Source organism: Eulemur rufifrons, chromosome 1 (genome assembly GCF_041146395.1).
Source record: "Eulemur rufifrons isolate Redbay chromosome 1, OSU_ERuf_1, whole genome shotgun sequence".
NCBI classification, from domain to species: Eukaryota; Metazoa; Chordata; class Mammalia; order Primates; family Lemuridae; genus Eulemur; species Eulemur rufifrons.
This window is the reverse complement of record NC_090983.1, coordinates 72,815,078-72,836,734: the sequence shown is the minus strand read 5'-3', so window position 1 is coordinate 72,836,734 and position 21,657 is coordinate 72,815,078. Positions and strand designations below refer to the sequence as shown.

Below are 21,657 nucleotides of genomic sequence, written 5' to 3'. Positions count from 1 at the left end.
ACTGGTTCATGTTAGCACGTAGATATTGAATTAATGTGGAAGAATTCTCGTGATATTAGCATCACAGAGTATCCCAACCGCCCAATTTTAAAAACAAAGTCTTTATGTTCTTGCACACGGTGAGCAGTTGATAGCTTATGACTTGATATGCACGGGAACTTTTCTTTGAGGATGTGAAGAAAGGGAAATGAATGTTTGTATTCACCAGGAGAAAGATTGGAAAAATCAAAGCGATAGAGATGGTGGTATGGAATCTCCCTAATGCAGCTTGAAATGAAGTTTTGATTAACAACAGAAAAGACTGGAACCTGAAGCTGAAGAAAACGTTCACATGAAAGACTGTGAGATTCGAAGCTCAAGCAGCTCTGCTTTGGAAAACAAATGAACAAGTGCAGCTTAAAACTGGGGACAGATGGGGTATTCTCCCCACTTACGCCTGGACAGCACCTCATGGGCACTCTGAGGTCTTGAGGCTCTCCTCCAATCTGAGAGTGTTTTTCTTTTAATAGTTGCATTCATCTTATTTATATTTGCTGACATGACAGATAGGTTTGTTCTCAGTCCTTACACTATTTGTTGTTACTGCTTTCTAAATTATCTAGCTTTTATATATGATCTATCTCTCTGTTTTGCTTGGATATATTTCCCAACTAATGGCTTGGAGGGTACATTCTCCATTTTGAGATCCTGTATTGTTGATGTTAACAAATTTTAACAATAACCTTGATGTTTCTTCCCTTTTCATTTTTTTTTTTTTTTTTTTTTTTTTTTGTTGAGACAGAGTCTCACTTTGTTGCCCAGGCTAGAGTGAGTGCCGTGGCGTCAGCTTAGCTCACAGCAACCTCAGACTCCTCGGCTTAAGCGATCCTCCTGCCTCAGCCTCCCGAGTAGCTGGGACTACAGGCATGCGCCACTATGCCCGGCTAATTTTTTCTATATAGATTTTTAGTTGTCCATATAATTTCTTTCTATTTTTTTTTTAGTAGAGACGGGGTCTCGCTCTTGCTCAGGCTGGTCTCGAACTCCTGACCTCAAGCGATCCACCCGCCTCGGCCTCCCAGAGTGCTAGGATTACAGGCGTGAGCCACCGCGCCCGGCCCCCTTTTCATTTTTATATAGTGCATATGGACTGTCCCCTGTAAAGAGAGTAAACTGAGATGCTTATGTTTTTCCCCACGTTCCTTCTCCACTCCATTGCCTGAATTCATTGTTATGTTATTAATTTAGATTTTTCTTATAGATCTCTTTAGATCTTGAAATAGTGCATTTATACATTTACTGCTTGATGTATCTGTTTTAAGCAGTATCAATTAACTCCCCGATATGAAAAATTAGAAATTTAACCTAATTATATTTTTTCTACCACACTCCAGCTTCAAGAGTTTGTTAATTATATTGTTACTTCTAAATTCGCAAAGTCTTAAACATTTATATTCTTATCTGAAAGTATAATTCCTACATTTGCTTGTTGTTAATACTATCTTTGGGTAGGTTTAAACCCAGCCCTGTCCCACAACATTTCCCCTATTCTGTTTCGAGGACCAATGCTAAGTGATGCTTACATAGGTTTTCTTCACCCCCAGACATTGTTATTAATAAACGAGTAGTAAATCCACCAGAGAGATGCCCTACTTTTTGAGGACCCTGCTGTATCAGGATGATTTTAGCTGCCAAATAAGAGAGCTTAAACCACCAGGACATACATTATCTTACATAATGTAGAATTAGCAGGTAGACACTTTCAGGGTAATTATTCAGTGGAACAGAGACCTTACTAATGACTCACATGCTCTGCATCTTATCTGACTGCCAAATTCGACACACTTGCTTTCCCCACAGGCTGGCTCCCTTACTGGTCCCAAGACAGATTGTTGTCATAATTACAAGAATTGCATACAGACAATCACATTCAGAGGCACTAAAGGGGCTCGCCCTTATCTGTACCCCTTTTTAAGGTGAGCAAAAGTTTCCAAGAAGCACACTGTCACATACATTTTCTAGAAGTATGTCACATATCAATCTCAAACCAGGACAAATTATGATCACAGGCCACAACTAGTCGTAATTAACCTCTGAAGTTCCTAACTACCTCACATTTACAAAAAACGAAAGCTCTGTTGGTAAAGAATAAAGCCAGGGGCAGGACTGGGTGAAAGGAGTGGTTGCCCCGTAGCCAGACAACAGTGTCTGCTCTAGCTGAGACACGGCCGGAGCGCCACAGAGGGTGTGTCTGTCCTCAGTATTGTCCTATTGGATTTGGCAGTTATTCTTATAATTTTGTGGTATGTGGTTGTAGCCATTTCCCAGCTTCATTGCAGATAGAGTCTTCTTCCTTTTTCTTTTTTTTTTTTTTTTTTTCCTGTCCTCTTTGTTCATTTCAGTGGGTTTTAGAGAGAGTAGTGAGAAGAAACAACTTCATTCTGCTATTGGTAAAGCTAGAAATCCATGGGAGGGATGTTGTCCTACAAATAATTAACTGGAAAGGCAGTGGAGAAGAACTTTAACACTGAACTAGAGGGAAGAACACAAACAGACTTGTTTTTGGAAAATGAGGAATGCTTCCTTCATCAGGGATTGACCATTTCTCTTCTTTAAATCTCATAGAGGTACAAATTGCACAGCATTAAGATGAGACGAAGGTGGGTCAGATGATTTTATATATCTTCTTTTTTCCTATTCAGTACAACCCTAAGATAATAATACTCCCTACACTGTTTTCTTTCAGTATTTTCCAGAAAGTGGAAATCGTAGTTAGTTCAAGCAGCCCTGAGTATCAGACCTGGAATAGCTTATTTGGTGCTGGGAGGGGACAAAGACAGATTTGGCCCACTACCCATAGCTGGTCTTCTGTAGCGACACTCAGGTGAGTGTCTCAGAAAATAAAGGACATATGTTTATACGTTTTATAACCTTTCTGGGTCAGACATGGAAGGCTGCTAATGAAATCTTTTCACAACCCTCTCATAGCATAATCCCATTAAACTTCACCCACGGGAAATCCCACTAGACCTTAAACAAAGGAGCAAGTCCCTCTCTAAATAGATTAGAGGACATATATCAAGGAAGTAGGCTTTCCAAACAAAGGAGATCCAAGCAGGGTTATTTCTTTTCCTTCAATGCAAACCAAGCCCGTATTGTAAAGGAAAGGATTCACTGACCCTTGGCCAGCTGGCTCGGGAACAATGACTATAATGTCAGTGCACTCATTTCCTGTAATAAGGAGAAATCGCTACATGGCTAAACCAATGTATAAAGGGGTAATTCTCATACAGAAATGTATTGAGAGAGTATCAAGAAACTATAGTAATGAAAATCAGGGGCTGGGGGGAGGGATAGAACCCATCATTATTTGTACATTAATGTTACTATAACTTCATTGGTACCCTCAATTTCATGAGGCTGAGAGATTTTCAGGTTATATAAACACATTTAAGCAAAGGCCAAGGCTCTTAAAATAGATTGATTTCCACCACTTCTCCACAGACTTCTGCCAGGACAAACTTAAAGTGAATGCGTAGGAAACCCATTCTTGAGATGGAGGCAGCCACTGTGTTGAGGAAGAATGATTCTAAGAATTCTTCAGGGGGTAACTTGAGGCAGACTGCTCAGATCAGAGCTTTCCATGAAGGCACAATCAACAGAGCCCCAGAAGCATCAGGCACTTGACTGAGATAGAGTAGATGCATCTATTGATTAATTCGGTCAAAAAGTAGGATCAGAAGGAATCTCGGGACTGCTTTGATATTACGGTTGTGGTCCTGGAACAAGACATGAAAGCTGCCAAATGGGAAATCTGGGGAAAGATAAAACAACTCCTATTTGTGCAGCATGCTTAGGGAGTATGATATGATAGTTAATTAAACTATCTGGTGGTTCCACAAATATAGTCTGTGGATCGTCACTTTATCTAATAAATTTTCTTTTTTCTCTTTTTGATTATTCAGGAGGCACTTTTGATCTTGGATTTTTATGTTCAATAATCTCCATCTTGTATTTCTATGGGACAAAAATATGGCTTTTTGAATGTTTTGGGGGCACTTTCTTCATTAGATAAGTCCTTAAAGAGGGAAATGGGACACATTAACTACTATGATTTATTTATTTTGAGCCTCCTTCATCATTCAAGTCTCTAAAGACTAATCAACAGAAACCACCTGATTTTAACATCTGCCAACACACTTTCTATAGCTTTTTTGAGAAACTAAGACAATTGTTCTAAAATTGAGTCAAAAGTCATATTCACTTTAAAGAGAAAATGAAGTGTGGCTTTAAAATTTTGAATTATCTAGATAATTATCTCATATTTCCCTATAGATCTCTATGTACAAACAAAGCTAAAGCACAGGGCTTTAAAAAGTAAAATACAAGATTTACCTGTTTCTATGGCAGCTGTCTCCATGGTACCTGGGTAAAAGGACACACGCATGACCCAGCAAGTCTTTCCCCTCTCATTTATGCCAGTGGTGCTAAATATGCTTTATACAATTTAAATCAGACATCTCGTTGGAATGTTACATTTAGAAACAATTATTTCTTCAAGGCGGGGCACAGTGGTTCATACCTGTCATCTCAGCACTTTGAGCAGCCGAGGTGGGAGGAGCACTTGAGGCCAGGACTTGAAGACCACCCTGGGCAACATAGTCAGACCTTTGTCTATACAAAGATATAAAAAAATTAGCTGGGCTTGGTGGTGCATACTTGTAGTCTTAGCTATTTGAGAGGCTGAGCCGGGACGATAGCTTGAGCCCAGGATTTTGAGGCTGCAGTGAACTATGATTGTACCACTTTACTCTAGCTTGGGCAGCAGAGTGAGACCTTGTCTCAAAACAAAAACAACAACAATTATTTCTTCATATCATGCTCCTTGAGATATAGGAACATTCTACCCATGATGTGATTATTTCTAAACCACCAATTTAATGGCCCATCTCATCTCTTCTCCTGCCCTCTAAAAGATGTATAAATTATATCAAAGGCAATAGTAATAAGTAACTATAAGTTAGCATATCATAGTGATAGAAATACCACCTCTTTAAACAATAGAACTCACTGAAGGATTCTTATTTCACCACTGGTTAGTTTAATTTTTCTTGCAATTAAATCTGAAACTCATCTTTCACTTTAACTGTGCATATGCGTTTTGAGCCATGGTTAGTCATATGTGTGAAAGTAAACAATGAACAGTGAAAATTCAATGAGACAACGCGTTTACATAAAAAAACCTTCAGTAGAATGAATCAAGAGAAAATGATAGTAATAACAATACTATTGCTATAGAAGATGAATTGATTAATTTGATCTAATACTAGACTCAGAACAAATCCTAGATCTACTCTTTTATTGTAATAATAGTCCTAAAATAAAAGTTTGCACAAAAGCACCAGGCACTGTCTTAAGAGCTTATTACCTTATTCAATCTTGATACCAACCCCATTAGTTTATTAGCCCTATTTTACAAGAGGGAAAAAACCTGAGGCTCAGAAAGGTTAAGTAAGTTGCCCAAAATTACACAGCTAGTATGTGTTGGAGCGTGAACATGAACAGAAGCTGTCTGGCTCCAGATTTTGTGTCTTTAACCAGCATGTTAGTTTCAATGCACGATAATCATGATGTAGTTAACAAGGGGGAAAAAGAAGGTGAAAATAAAAATCAGGTGTGGAAAATCTACTCCTGGATTTTCCACTCCTTCCTATATTTTTAGTCACTTTCCTGCTCCCCCCACAGCATTGGTTCCAGGCCCCACACATATTTTCTGCCACTGATTCTCCCCAATTTGATCTTGCTGCTTTTTGTGCTTAGTTCTCCACATCCCAACAAACTTCACCTCAGAGAATCCAAACTATAGTAAATAATTGTCTTCAGGGCAGAGGCAGTGAAGATACATTGGGGTTTGTCACAAAGAAAATAAATTTTTGAAATCTTCTATTTTCAGGGAAATTGGGGCTTGTAATACTTGAAAAAAATGGTCATTTTTTTTTTTTTCGTCATCTGAAAACAGTGTAGGGCTCTTTGTAATCTCAATGAGATGGAGGATCAGCTAAGTCCTTCAGGTAGGTGAACATGCCATTTATTGTCCTGAGTGTACACTTTTGAAGTTGATTTGGCTGTGCTAGGAACACTTAAGGCTGGAACAGCAAGCACAGAATGACTGTGCTGGGCAAGCTGAAATGTTAGATGATCCTACCTTTAGAGATTAGAAGAGGCAGTCCCCCTTCGCGACTCCTAGGTCCCGAAGGAGGCCATAAACTCGCCCCCGGGTGCGCGGCGTAGTGTGGGGAGAGGGGTTAAAAAAAATTCAAATGTATAAATAAGCGTGTGCATGCTATGTAGTCCCATAATGCACAGGTGACATTGCCAGCTGAGTTTTGGGTCTGAGTCTTTGCTTTGTTTTTCTTGTTTTCAGTTGCATTCTTCCTTGTGTTTTATGTGACTAGCTCTGGTTGCCTCGCTGCAATTACCCAGACCTTTGCTCCTCATAGTGTTGTTTCGGGAGCAGCCGGGGCGGCAGCATTTCCTGGTGCTTGCTAGAAATGCGGAACGCCACACCCCACCCCGCTCCTACTGACCTGCGCCCTGACGAGATTCCAGCCCTTTTTATGCACATTAATGTTTGCGGAGCACTGCTCTAGAGAAGCGCGCGGAAATCCTTCACTGATAAGAAACTGTCCTCTTATGTTTTTAGAACGAATCCAATGTAGGAAAGGGCAGAGCCAGTCATCTCTGTGTAGCGCGGGGCAGGAAGGACAGCTGCAAAGGACGAATAAGCGACTGGCCTGCTCTTCTGGCACCTTCATTTGACCCCCATCTCACCCGTGCTCGCAGTCAACTCACATTACTACTCAGCCATGTAGAATGTCGCAGAATGTAATGTTTGTAGCCAGGACAGTGTGACAAAGGCGACTAAATCTCAGAACAGGAGCCCATCATGTCGTGTTGGTAACAGGGAGTTTGGTTTTTTTTGGTATTTTTTTTTTACCCAATTAACCTACAGTAAGTAATTCATGGGCTAACTAGGCCAACAATTCAAAATGGGAAAGCAAAGGAGGGCTGAGAGTTACTGAGTTTCTACTATGTGCTTTACAAACAAAATCTTCTTGAATCCTCACATGTGGTTGATGAGGTCCTTCTGTCCATTTAACAGATTAGAACACTGAGGCACAGAGAGGTAAATATAATTGCCCACAGTCTCACAGAAAGTTGAGGTAGTCGGGTTCCAACTCTGGCTGGTTCTCTGGGTTCTGCCCAGGGCTCCAGCTATCGCCAAACCTGGACGTATAAAGAAAGTGGGCGCAGAGAATTATGTCTAAGGTGTGCTTCTGGTGAATTATTTATTATGGGCAGGCTCTTCTACCTAAATGAAGAACACGAAAGAAGTGGAAGGCAATGTCCCTCCCGTGAGGGAGTTTACAGTTTAACTGAGCAGAAAGGGCAAACCCACGTTAGGCTTGAACTGTGTCCTTGACTATTGATACAGAGGAATTGAGAAAGGGGATCATCTGAGTCATTGTGGTCATCTGAGGAATCTTTGAAATGAGGTAGACCTTGGGATAAGGTGAAGAAAGATTCCTTACTCAGGTGTAATCATCATTGAATTGACATTGAGTTAATATGATTCTAGAACTTTACTCCCATTCTCTTAAGAGGGTTGTTCTTCTTCTTTTTTTTTTTTTTAATTCATGCTTCTAAATGAGATTGCATTTGGACAAGGATTCCATAGCTAAAATAGTAAAAAAAAATAACTATTTTAATTTCTTCATTAATAATGGTGTGCTGGTAAGGTAATGGACTGGGGGAGATGGTGTTTGGAGCAGGTGGAGAGGGAGCGGGGTGCTGAAGGGTGTGGATAGGATGCCACAGGGAACCCTAATTCTCTTCAAAATGTTACCCAGGACTGACCATGATCACCATTAAGAATGTGGGCCAATTTGTCCCAAATATGGAAAATTCAAAATTACAGACTTTCCTAAGTGGAATGTTCATCAAGAATATTGTTTGGGCAAGAGTCTGCAATCCTTGGCTGAATTCAAACTGTGTTCCAGTTGACTTGTTTTCATCTACAGTTAAATCCTTTGTGGTTCTGGCAGCCTCACATTGCGCATGTTTGCATGTTTGAAATGTCACCACTGTAGTTCCCTCTGCTAAGCCCCAAGGACGATTACCTGTTGTCATTACCTATAGGTGTCAGTGGCACATTCAAAAGACCCCACACTGTCTGGTGTTCTGAAGAATATTTACCTGGAGGAATTCCTAGTATGGTTAAGTTTAGCCTCACGTGGGGACCATTAGAATTTAGAGCCTTTAAAGCATCACTTCTGAAAAGAAAGGTTTAAAAAAGGGGAAAAGCATAAACAAGGGATTCAAGAGAAAAGTTACCACTGGCGTGAAATGCTGGTCCACTCCTTGTGATGTCAAACAAGTTCCTTAACTTCTCTATTCATGCAGCAAATTTTTATCCTGTACCTACTGTGTGCAAGGTGTGCAAAGAATATCTAACTGACAGGGTTATTGTGAAGATTATGTCGGATAATATTTGTTAACTGTTTAGCGGAGTGTCTGAAACAGTAATTGCTCAACAAAGGGTAGCTATTAGGTTAACGGAAATAATCAATGGTACACTTCCAAATCTTCATTTAAAAGCACAACTCATTTTTATTTATTAATTTTCTTGGTTAGTTTTGAGTTTTTTAATCTTAATATTATAGATTGAGGGGGTACAAATTGAATTTTGTTACACGTATATATTGTGTAATGGTGAAGTCTAGGCTTTTAGTGTACCCACCACCTGAATATTGTACATTGTACCCCACAGGTAATGTTTTATCCCAATCCATTTTAAATGGAAATAATTGTAGCATACCTATGTGCAAAGACGTAGCCTGCACAATCTCATTGCTAACATAAAGTACAGGTCAAATCTCCTTTTCCAGAACTGTAAAAGCCAATTTAAATTTTTCTGTATACTGGAATTTTGCTGAATTAAATATTGTTCCAACAACAATGATATCATATTTTTATGTAGCTGAAAACATTTTTTACATTCATTAACTCTAAATGAATTACTGCCAGTAGGCTGGGAAATCTCCATGTTTTATAGAGATTTTGGTATGTAAAATTTGTTTTGAATGAATTTGGCCTGGATCAGCAACTGAGGTAAAACAATTAAAATGTCCAATTGGGGGAAATTCTTGGTAGCTTTCCAGCATGCCGTTCGTTTTTCTAATCAAGCTGTTATATGATTTTTTTTTCATTATGCATGAGCAAATAGACTCCACTGCACTCAATTTGAAGCAATTATTATCTGTGGCACAATATAATCAAAAGGCTACTGCTATTTGTTGAAGGATTCTTTGTTTGCCAAGATTATTAATAAAGTTATGCCAGGAGCACATATAGTACTACTTGGCACTCAGCAGCAGGCTTTGGAAATGGGAAAATAAATCAGAACTCTTGATGCTCATATTTTTCAATATTCCTGCCAGTGTGTGTATCGGAGAACATTTCACATTAAATAGCATTAATTACCTTAATTGGCTCATGGCTAACAAGCCCCCTGTACTGTAGTCAAAGCCACTGGATTTACTGGGGGGACTTAGATGCTTCCGCCTTCAGTGGTTCATGTGTGACGTGAAGAACAAGACAGTGGAGTACGTGCATGACTCCTGATGTGTTGTGAGATAGGGGGTGTGGAGAGGGTAAGAAGCCCCCTCTGATTAGCCTGGCATGAAAACTCTTCACACAACCAGCCAAAGTAAAAAACTCTTTATAGAAAACACCTGAAGGTGTCTCACCAGTTTTGATGAACTCCCAGACCAAGCCACGGGCAGGCAAGAGTTCTCTCACTTGCTTATAGGGCAGCTTCACTTGCAATTGGCAGAGCCTAGCTTTGCCTTTAGGTGTTTAACAGTAAATGTAACAACACCAGCAAAATTTAAACTGCCTTCCCATCTTATCATGGCCCAAGCACATAAATCTTGATCCTGTCTTCATTGTCATCGAGTCTTTGATGAATATTTTTATTTTTAGTGATGTATGTCATCGTAAAGGACAGCCCGGTGGCTGAGTGAAACCTGCCCACGAGTGGTTCAGTAGAGTCAAGAGGGCGCTGCCACCACTCTCCTCTGTTAGCTCCTCTCCCAGATCACAGATGCCCGAAGTTCCACAGAAATGGGATCCCCCCATTCAAACGCACATACCCCCACCCACCACGCACAAACAAAATGCCAGCGTGAACGTTCATACATTCACATCTGAATATGCTTGAGTTTAAAATGCTAAAAAGAAACCTGAGGCAGACACAGCAAAGGTGCTCCTAACCAAAGTGGATAAGGGTGGGGCAGGGAAGAGAGCTCAAGATGGGGGCCATCCCCCAAAACCATCATGCTCCATTGTTCTCAAGTAGTGAAGGTTCGCTTTATTTACTGATTAGTGCAATTAAAAGAAAACATAAAAACAACTGCTTACTGTGCTTCTGTCATTCAAGGAATAATTTCACCACTTTGCAGTGTTGAAATCACATGCGCCTCAGGAGGAGCAAAAGTATTAAAACACTAAGGTTTGCCACTTGTAGCTGGAGCGAGAGCTGAAATTTCAGTTCAGGATGAATTGGAGTTACACCTGATCAAATGGGAAAACTCACCATCTCGGGCATATTTGGTAGATGGGCAAAATCCTACACCTACGAGTCGTGACTGACTATGCCAAGTGCTCCATACACATTTGCTAGAGTAATCGATGCCATCTCACTTTTTGAAGGACCTGGGGCCAGCTCTCAAGAGATGAGGGGTGGGTTTCTATCTCAGCCCCAGCCCTGTGTGACCATATGGTGGTCACTCCAGGGAGGGCTCACGTCTTTTGTTCTCTGTCTGCCCCTGGGAGAGCCCCGTACCACACAGGAGCAGATATGTAGAGATCACTTTCATTTGGAAGTTTTACAAGCATGAGAAAAGGGAAAAAGTGAAACTAGAAAATCCCTGTAAATCACAGAGCAGTTTGGTCTGTTTCTCCTTGTTTCTGATGTTTTATTAAATCTGAAGTTTATAATCACTTCCCACCCATACTTGTAAGCAGTTGAGAGCATCTGCCAAGACGAGAAAGGAAAAAAATGAAAGTGAGTAATGGAATTGAGGACAAAACAGGGACTTGCTCATGTTTTTTAAGCTGTAGGTTTAGGAACATGTTCTTAATTATTAAAAGCTGTGGTTATTTGCTGATGTTCAAGTAAAACTTTAACATATTAAAAGTAAAACATAGGTAGAGATACTTTTGTTCTATTCCAGTTATGTAGGACCTGACTGGCTGATGATATGGTTTCTGCAGGATGCATTTTCTCTTAGACCACTGGTTCTCAATCATCAGAACCTGGAGGGCTTATTAACACACACTTTTCTGGGCTCCACTGCAGAGTTGCTGATACAAGAGGTCTGGAGTAGATCCTGAGAATTTGAATTTTTAACAAATTGCAGTGATGCTGATGCTGCAGACAGCTTTGAGAACCACTAAGATGGTGCAACTAATAGCAATTTTGCAGCCTTTGGTGTACCAGGATAACTATGAGAGTTGGACAAAGTTTTCTTCAGACTTTGCAAACATTTTTCTTCATGAGGCAGTCTTTCGTTTACTTTATTGTGCAGATGCGTGGTTAGCTTTGAAGACGTTATTCCCTCCATTGGACATGGCCTTTTCAAGTTATGTAAAAAGAGCCTCAAATAACTTTGAAAGCTATTGCTCTTGGTAGACTAATAAAAACAGTCTTCAAAATTATTTTAAAACCATTAGTATACATGTAAAATGTAATTTTTTTATAGCCAAGCTCTAAGAAAGTTACAATTCATATTTCTGCAATTCTCAATATGTCTGTTATTGTGTGATTTGAGCTCTTCTATACTTGACAAGAAGAAATGTATTACTGAAAATATTGGAAAAATAAATTGGGGAATAAAAGGATCATAACAAATTGACTTTCCACATGTTGAACACAGTCTATTTTTTGACATCGAATAAAGCAATTTAAACCATCTCTTTACTGCCCAATTTTTATAATAGACGTTTGTTTAATTTAAGAAGCAATTTTGGTGATCCCTGTCACTGGAAAGATGCTATATTTTCCAAAAACAATTTGAGTTGTCAGTTGAACCACTTAAGGTGGTAATTCTAAGGAGTCCAGATAAATATGAGTTGTCAGAAAATATGTACCTACTATGGGCCAGGTACTGTTCTGGAGACTGTATGTGTTATTTCATTTAATAAATTTGTTTTAAAAAGGAAAAAATCAACAACCAGTAAGAGCTCTTTTCACTACTTTTATGATTTTGAGCTTCTCTCCTAGTGATTGCTATGGTTTGAATGTTTGTGTCCCCTCAAATTCATATGTTGAAATATCCTCACCCCCAATGTGATGATATTAGGAGGTGGGGCCTTTCAGAGGTGATTAGATAATGAAAACAGAGTCCTTATGAATGGATTAATGCCCTTATAAAAGAGACCCAAGGGAGCTTTTTTGCTCCTTCCACTGTGTGAGGACACACCAAGAAGGTATCATCTATGAATCAGGAAACCAGACCTCTCTAGAACCCAATCATGCCGACACTCTGGAATCTTGGACTACCAGCCTCCAGAACTGTGAGAAATAAATTTCTGTTGTTTATAAGCCACCCGGTCTACAATATTTTATTTTAGCAGCCCGAGCAGACTAAGACAGTGACCTAGTAAAGATCATGATTTAAACCAAAGGTCTTTTAAAAATGTCTTTCCTTGGCTTAAAACCTTTCAGTAGCTTCTCATCACTCACTGCATTAAAATCTGTCTCCTTAAACGCACCAAGGCCCCATGTGACTGTCTTCCTGGTGGAGTCTCACCTGGGGCTCCTTTGCTCAGAACATCCATCCTACATCCAGCCAGTGACTTTCCCTCAGGGTCTGGGCAGAACCACACTCCCCTCACCGTGGGGTCTCCACACATGCCCTTCCCTGTGTTGAAAAAGCTCCTTCACACCGCCCCCCTTGCCTAATTATCCTACTCACATCTTCGCATCTTGGCTCAAATCTCACTTTCTCAGGAAAGACTTGCTGGGACTCTAAGATTTGTGGAATGTGTATACAAACATAAACATTTAAGAGCTGATTATGAGCCAGGCATGTGCAATATGATATTTAACGTGCTTCTGTCAACTAATCAGCCAGTTAGGAGTAGCCACTCTTTCACATGTGAGAACTATAATTTGCTTAATATTGTGCTGGGATGGTGCTGAATGTGGGACCTCATCTGCTTCTAGTAAGCAAAGAAGAATGTTTTCAATTACGACAGAGCAAACGGGATTATTGCACACTGGCTGCCTTGATTACATGTGGTCTAGTATTATCTAGTGGAAGGTATGCTTTGTTACCCCACACATGAATGCTGATAGTAAAAATGGGTAGTCCTTTTATTTCTTTCCCTCTCAATATGTGACCCTGTATTGAACTTAGTAAAACATAATGCACATGAAAATGTTTTAAAATAAAAAGCACAAAACAAATGTATAGTGCTATTTTTATGAATAAATGTTTGATTAAAGATTTAGAGATGATGCTTATGGAATATCCTGAACTTTTTCTAAACTCTGCATGCAGCAGAAAATTTGAATTTTGACATAAAAAGATGACCATGACGCGTTAAGAAAAACTATTTAAGACCCACAACCTAAATTACACTCAGTGACAATGGCTCCAAATTTAATTTAGAATTAAATATTTTAAAGAAAAACTTGTACAACATTCAGGAGAAGCTTGAATTTAAGACATTCCTTTCCTCTCTGCTAGGCCATGACATTTGATTCCATCATTTTCATTGCATTGTCTATGCTTCATATCCACGATTTAACTGAAGCTTTGTCACATGGAGTCTTCTACCCAGAGGAGATGTTCAACCTCAACATTATGGCTTAGACTTAAAGAAATCCTAAATTGTATGTATTCTTAGGATTCTAAACCATCCTTGGGTTCTAGTTAAGCTCTTAGTCTTCTAATGAGTAACCACTAAGATGTGGTTTAAAGAAACATTATATAAAACTAAAAGAAAAATAAATTTAAAGATAAAATTTCAACATAGCTCTTAGAATTTAAGGGATGTACTAAACACTCAGAGCAAGGCTGAAAACTAGAATATGTTTGTCAGATTTAGATGAATCCAAAACTGAAGGTTTTCTAGAAGTTTGCCTATGAACTATAATGTGTTGTCTCTTTTTCCATTATCAAAGCAAGTGAGGCTTAAATATCAATCCATGTGAGATTTCTAGACTTTTCCTTTTAAGACAGACTGTTATTATTAATATTTCTTTTTTAGCCTGCTGCATTACCGCTGCCCAATATACGATATTTAAAGAAACATTTCATTTTAAAAGGCTCCACAACAGTTAATGAAGATAAATCCATATGGCATGATATCGTAATGAATTTTCTGGCGGAAATTAATTAGATGCGTGAATGTGTGAATGCTAACATTTATTTACATCCCAGGCTAAATGTTCAAAGAGGTGTATATTAAGCACACAATTAGAAGCAATGATGCATTAAATTGGCCTCACCAAGAAATAGTATTAATTTTAATAGTGCAACGGAACCTCCTTGGAAAATCCAAGATAAGATTTTCTCTGCCCAGTCCCCTGCTTTTGAGACTCCTTGTCTGCCTAAGTCACTTCCTTACAAAAAAGTTGATGGGAAATTGAGGATGGAGGAGGAAAGTGCATTTTCTACCTCACATCATAAGACTGCCTAATGTCTCATTAACCTGTGGACTTCCTCCCAACTCCTTTTGATTTGCACTGTCCAAACAGTATCTAACAACTCCTTTTGCAAACAGTCAGTGACCTTTTAAACCAGAGAGGGAATTCCTCACAGCTGGAAACCTTTAGTTACTGTGTTCTTTTTCAAAGTGTTACTTTACTTAAACTATAAAGAAACACAAAAATCCTTCCTCCTTCCCTGGGTTTCCCTTAGTTGCAAATAAGCTCTTGGTAGGCAGGAAACATAGAACCATAGAACCATAGCATGAGCAGTAGAGACTTCCTTCCTAGGTCAAGCACCATTCTAAGATTCTGGGATTACTTTTCATTTGTGCAGGGAGTTTATTGGACTGTCTTTTAGTCATATATTTAGATTTGTATGTTTTATTGCTCTAATGCTTCCTTATTTCACACTATAAAAACTAATAAGAATATTGACTACCATTTATTGAATTCTAACCAGGTATGATACAGTGGGCTAGTATATTACATGGGCTGTCTAATTTTAGTTTTCTCACAAATGCTATGCATACATAGGTTTTATTTACATCTCAATTCTATGAGTGTGAAAAGTAACACTTAGAGATTGAATAACTTAAGCTCAACAGTTGGTTAAGTGTCTGAACCTAGATTCAAACCAATGTTTGCCTATCCAGTTTGCCAATCAGCCAGTACTAAATGTTTGGGGGAATTTTGCCTTAAAGTCATTGGATGATTATATCATAGTTCTCTTGTGATTTTGTGTAATGAATATCTCGTTGAATCCTCTAAATTTCACACATACACAATACAAAAAATAAGAAAGCTTAAATAATGAGATTATTATATGTTGTGCCAGACAAAGGAAATACATGATTGGGATAAATATTTTGCAGCACCATAAGTTTGCAAACTCCCTCTGAATCCAAAGACATTAATTTATACATTTTGTTTAAAGATACTTCTTATGTAACAAGACCTCCCACACTCAATCCAAATGTCCCTTTTCCACAGATATTCTCCATTACTGACAACTTCATAGAATGAAAAACAGCAGTTAACGAACTCAATAATAAGACTGAGTTAGAGTATACTCCTATATTAGTCTAAAAGACATTTCTAAGTCAAGTAACATATTTCAGTAAGAAATGGTTTCAGGTGGCTCAGAATTCTAGACAAAAGATGTTTTGCCTCATAAAAACATCCTGAGAAGAAAATGGTAAATTTCATGATTCCTAAAAATGTGACCTTGATCCATACTTATAGCCTACACCAACTTGAACTTTAGTTCTTGCAAAGGCAATGAGAATTTCATGTCACCTCAAGGAAGTGAGGATGAAACTGTAATAAGAATGCACAGGACTAACAGGACCTCGTCACCAAAACCTTCTACCCACAACTGTAGTCTGTTATCTATGGGACTGATGGATTTGATCAGTACTAACTGTTCTCTTCAATTTGCTATATAGCAAAAAGACAGAAAGGATAAGAAACGTGTAGACTTGTATTTGGAAAGCAGAATAGAAACAGAAAGTACATTCTCATTTTGACGCTGGCAATAACTAAAGATTTGAGGTCAAAGGTTTCCTTGTTTACAGATATAATTCTATGAGAAAGCTGTTAGAAACTGTCTTATGGTTTCAATCTCATGCAGGCTCATTTGACATCAACATATATAAAATTTAAACCAAAAGGGAAAGGGAAATTATCAACTAATCCAAGGGTCTAACTTTTTTTGTCCAATGAATATTGTTAAGCAGCTATAGCTAAGCATTGTAGTGGTTTTAGAGGTGAGAAAGTGAATAAAATAAGTAAAATCTTCCCTCACTTTAATTGTATACATAAGATTTAAAAATTATAGCATACTTTAGGCCAGACATGATGGCCTAAAGGCTATGATTATAAGCTTATGCTTATAATCTCAACACTTTGAAAGGCCAAGTGGAAGTATTGCTTGAGGCCAGGAGTTTGAGACCAGCCTGGGCAATATAGCAAGACCCCATCTCTACAAAAAATAAATTTAAAAAAATTAACCAGAAGTGGTGGCAGACACCTGTAGTTGCAGCTACTTAGAAGGCTGAGGCAAGAAGGACATTTGAGCCCAGAAGTTCAAAGCTGCAATGAGCTATGATTATGCCATTATATTCCAGCCTGGGGGAGATTGTGTTTCTGAAAAAAAAAAAAAAAAAATTATAGCATATTCTCAAATCCACTTCTTGGAAGAAACATGCCACTATAAATCTATATGTATGAACAAGTGCTTAGCCACTGGTAAAATCAAATGAGTAAACTCATAGGATGAGAGTGATGTCAAAGATCATCCAGTTCACCCCTTGCTTCCAGGGATAATACATTAATAAGATGTATGTTATTATCATGAAGATCCTAACTTTTCTTTTTGTCTCCCAAACTTGAAATGATTCTGTTTCAAGTCTCTCATCTTCCTCCAGTGGATATGAAAAAAGGTAATTGCAATATTTCCCACCTGCAAAGCACCTTTGAAAATAATATGAAGAAAAGCAATCAGAAATGTCTCAGGCAAATCAGAATTCCATACTAATTGTGGATGGTGGAAAGAGTTCAAGTTTGGTATCAGATTTATTCCTAGTTTCTCAACTCCCTTGATTAGTGGTTTCTAACTTTAACTGGAGGGCTGATGAAAAACTCATTTCTGGGCCCACCCCACAATCTCCAATCAGGTCTGGGTGGAGCCTGAGAATTTGCAATTCTATCAAATTTCTACTCAATGTCAAAGATATTAGGGTGGAGGTAGGGGACACTTTGAGAACTTCTGCTATAGCTCATAGGTAACTTGTTTCAACTTTCTAAAAGGGAGATGTCACACTTAGAATTGTTTACACATTTCTAAAAGGGAATGTCATTACCTATAGTCTTACCTTGAAGATGAATGAACTTGGCACAATTCCTGCCACATAGTAGATGCTCAAACAATTGTTTATTTCCAACCCTGCATCAATTTACAATGCTGAAACATTTGGGACCACCTAAATAATCCATGTATGACAAAAATATAGGTGGGGATAAATATGAAATTTTTTTTTGCTTGCTTGCTTTTTCTTTTGATCAGTGTGATTCAATTATTCCCAAAGTTTCCATTCTTCTAAGAAATAATCTTGATGGCTCTAACTTATTATCATGCTTTTTTATCCCTCACCATAAGAATCCAATATCCAATTCACATGAAAAACAAAATCTCTATTTCAGGATCTAGAACATCCACTGTCTACACATAGACTACAATGTTGGGACTTGAACGTATCTTAGAGGTCATCTGGTCAAACCTGCTCACTTTTCAGATGAGAAAAACTTGTTCAGAGTCATGAAGCCACGTAATGACTAGACCACAGGTCACTCAGGTCAAGCCAGCTTAGTGCTGGCCCATTTGCTGAAAAGGACTTCTCGACTTTTTTTTTTTAAAAACTATTTAACAACATTTTTATTAAATAATAAATTGGCAGGAAAGTGAGGCAGGCAGGCTCAGGGCCTGGTGTCAGTATGCCAGAGTCACAGTGACTGTGTCTGACTCCTGTACGGGCCTGCCATGGGGCAGGCATGGGAGGTGGGTCAGTGGCTCTCATCACTGGGGGTGTGGGGGTAGAGCCAGGGAGGGGACCCAACCTGGCACTTAGTGCATGGCTGAGAGAGCATCAGAGGACCCGGGTGTGGGGCAACATTCACTTCCTCCAGGGCATGGAGGGTGCTCGGGTGCACGCTCCCCCCTTGCACTACTACCATCACCACATGGTTCCCAGGTTCCTGTTCGGCCTGCTGTGGCTAAACAATGATTCTGCCTTATCTCCAGGCTGCAGGAAGTGGTGTTCTGGAAGGCACTGTCCACGATGCGCCGACCTCAGCAGTGGGCACAGTGAGCGAGGGTAGCGGGGCCGCCTCCATCAACTCAAATCCACCATCTCTTCGCAACCTCAAGAAAAAGGAAAACACTCTCCCTTATCATTTTCCGTGTTGTTATTAGGAAATCTTTATCATTTGGGAGGAAAGTACAGGGTTCTTTTATGAATAATGTTGTGCTGTACTGTCAATTTCTGTAAACACTTTTGCTTTGATGATATGAAGCTGCCTTTGAAATAAAGACTCCTCTAAGGACTGGAGATTTCAGGGATTCCCAGCAACATTCCTGTGGCAAATTTCTTTTCTCACAAGACACCCTCTTTGTGGTGGACTCATTTCGTCTCCTCTCATACGCCTGGTGATTATCGGTTATGGCGGCACAGAAAGCAAACAGGAGGTAAGAATCTCAGGCGTCAGCAGATGGGAGAGATCCTTCAATGTACTGACTCCTCCATTTTCTGGGTTCTTATTTAAACTATTTCCATCATTATTAAAGCCATTCAGGAACAGAGTAAGGTCTAGTCTGGAAATGTTGACCCTACTGCCATCAGGGTCCCTAAAGTTCTTGGCATTTTATGGGGAAAGATAGCAAAGCAAGTGGCAAGAAAAAAAGGCTATTCAAACAATGACAGTCCATGTAGGTGATTTTTGAGGCACAATCTGAGTGGGTATAGCAGAGATTGCCAGACTGAGTAAGAGAAAAAGGGAAAGAGACCGTTAGGGACTGAATGTTTATGTACCTCCAATTCATATGTCGAAATCTAACCCTCAATGTGATGGTATTTGGAGGTGGGGCCTTTGGGAGATAATTAGGGATAGATTAGGTCATAAGGGTGAGACCCTCATCATGTGATTAATGGCCTTAAATACATGGAAATCCCTCTCTGCTCTCTGACATATGAGGATATGATGAGAAGATGACTATCTGCAGACCGAGAGAGGGCTGTCACCAGAAATCATATCTGCCTGCACCTTGATCTTGGACTTCTCAGCCTCTCCAAACTGGGAGAAATAAATCTTTGTTGTTTAAATCATCCAGTCTATGATATTTTGTTATAGAAGCCCAAGTGGACTAAGACAGTGACTGAAGTTAAGAAGCTTGGAGAAAATAAGACTAAGAATTGACTTTTCCCCCCATTAATTGCAGAGGAAATATAGACAATAAATTGGCTTAGATTACAGGATGAAAGACTATATTCAGCTATACAGAAGAGCCTCATAAAAGCAAAGACATGATTATAAAAGTCACGAGAAGAGGAAGGAGCCTGTGGATACACACACAGGAGAGACAGCAGGGCCTTTCTGGCGTCAGCACCTCCCCGCCCCATCCTGGGTGGGTCTGGATGAGTGTTTGCCTTAGGACTATTGGTGAATGATATATATGTTTTTATGTACTGTTTCGAATGTGTGTTATATTTCCTATTATTTTTAGAGCCTTGTAACAGAGATTAAAGGCTGTTAGATATTTGGAATTTCTGTTTGAAATCCTGAAGAATTTAACTGGAGTACATAAATAGTAATAAAGACAAAATAATGTATCTCTCCATAGCATATTTCCGCAACCTGTGTGGCCCTTGAGTTCTCACTTTGTCTTTTCCCCGAAAGGCTGAAGTTCATGGGTGCTCTCTTTAGTATCTCACAATGATCACTTATTAGATTTTAGTCATTTGTTATATGCCTAGGTTTTCAGGAACTACAAGAAGTAAACAAAAATGTTTACTTATTTTATTTTGAAAATATTGAAAAGCATCATTTAGGTTGAATAGAAGTTGGATACCCAGTTTTATATCAACTAAAAAATATGAAAAGGAGAGAAAAAGAAAAGAAAAAGGCACGGAAGGATGGAAGGGAGGAAGGAAAAATGGAAGGAAGGAAGGAAAAAAGGAAGGAAGGAAGGGAGGGAAGGAAGGAGGAAGGAAGGGAGGGAAGGAAGGATGAAGGAAACAAAACTGCTATTTCCGGGAATGCTCAGTGTATGCTAGATGCCTTCATTCACAGCATTACGTTTACTTCTCAGGGACCTCAGCAGGCCATTTACTTTTTACAAAAGAGGAAAGAGACTCCAAGAGGGGAATTTCTTGTATTCTTTCACTTTGATTGCACTAGATCACAGCTCTAATGTTGGCAGTTATTAGTAAGGGGAATAAAAGGTGATGGAGCCCAGTTAAGGTGACACTGGCAACCTTTCAATTAAAGTGGCCTTAGGTGTCACCTCTCTCAAGTAATTCCGGTGGTCTGAAAAAGTTTTCGTTGCTTCCCCGTCAGTTCATTAGAGACAGGGACTGGGGACACCATAGGGTTTCCGCACTTGCACTCTTGAAAGCAAAGGGGCTTTGCATTAACAGAAATAGCAGTGAAGAGATCTTCTCCTCAACATCTGCTGTGTCACCTGGCTCCAGAGAGAAAGCAAAGTCACACCTTATTGGGGGATGCTGAACTAGACTTTGGAAATTAGGAAAAATTGTATGAGGTGTCATTAAATGCCATTTCTTTTTAAGAATTCTCTCACTGGTAATTATTCTTATTATGTAGGTGGACAGTCTCTTAATATGGATAAAGACCTTTGCAGCTGCTCTCCTCATCGGCCTCATGTTTAATATGCACTTTGTAATTAGCGTGGATGTAAAGCCCCACATTTGCAGTCAGCCTCCCTTTCTGTCAGATCGGTTTTTAATCTGGGCTGTGTTCAGCTGCGAAGGGCTGATAAGCATTTCTGAAATCTCTGTACACGACAAACAGCACTTTAATCTCGTCTTTCAATTTCCAGTGCACTCATTACACAAATTCAGCTCAAAGAACCTTGATGCATGAAAATTAGCCTTCCTGGATGTGGTACAATTTCTTTTAACCTTTTCTAAAATACTCTGATCCTCCGGGCCATTCGTCCCAGGAAAATGTAGGCAGTGGCTTACTTGGAAAACGGAGAAAATGTATCCCCAAGGCCCGTGATTGCTAAAGTTGAGTTAAACACGTGAGCTATTTGTTTTAATTGAGGATGAAGGAAATGATTTCTTCAATTTTAACCTAATTTTCAGAGAATAAACATCATT

At 39.2% G+C, this 21,657-nt stretch overlaps 1 long non-coding RNA gene across 1 annotated transcript; it reads left to right on the top strand.

Moving 5' to 3' along the window:
* Positions 1–5,996: 5,996 nt before the first annotated feature.
* Positions 5,997–19,733, top strand: LOC138386418 (uncharacterized). The gene is made up of 3 exons (XR_011233881.1): positions 5,997–6,050; positions 17,170–17,202; positions 18,561–19,733. It is a non-coding gene; the product is annotated as an uncharacterized lncRNA (long non-coding RNA).
* Positions 19,734–21,657: the final 1,924 nt, after the last annotated feature.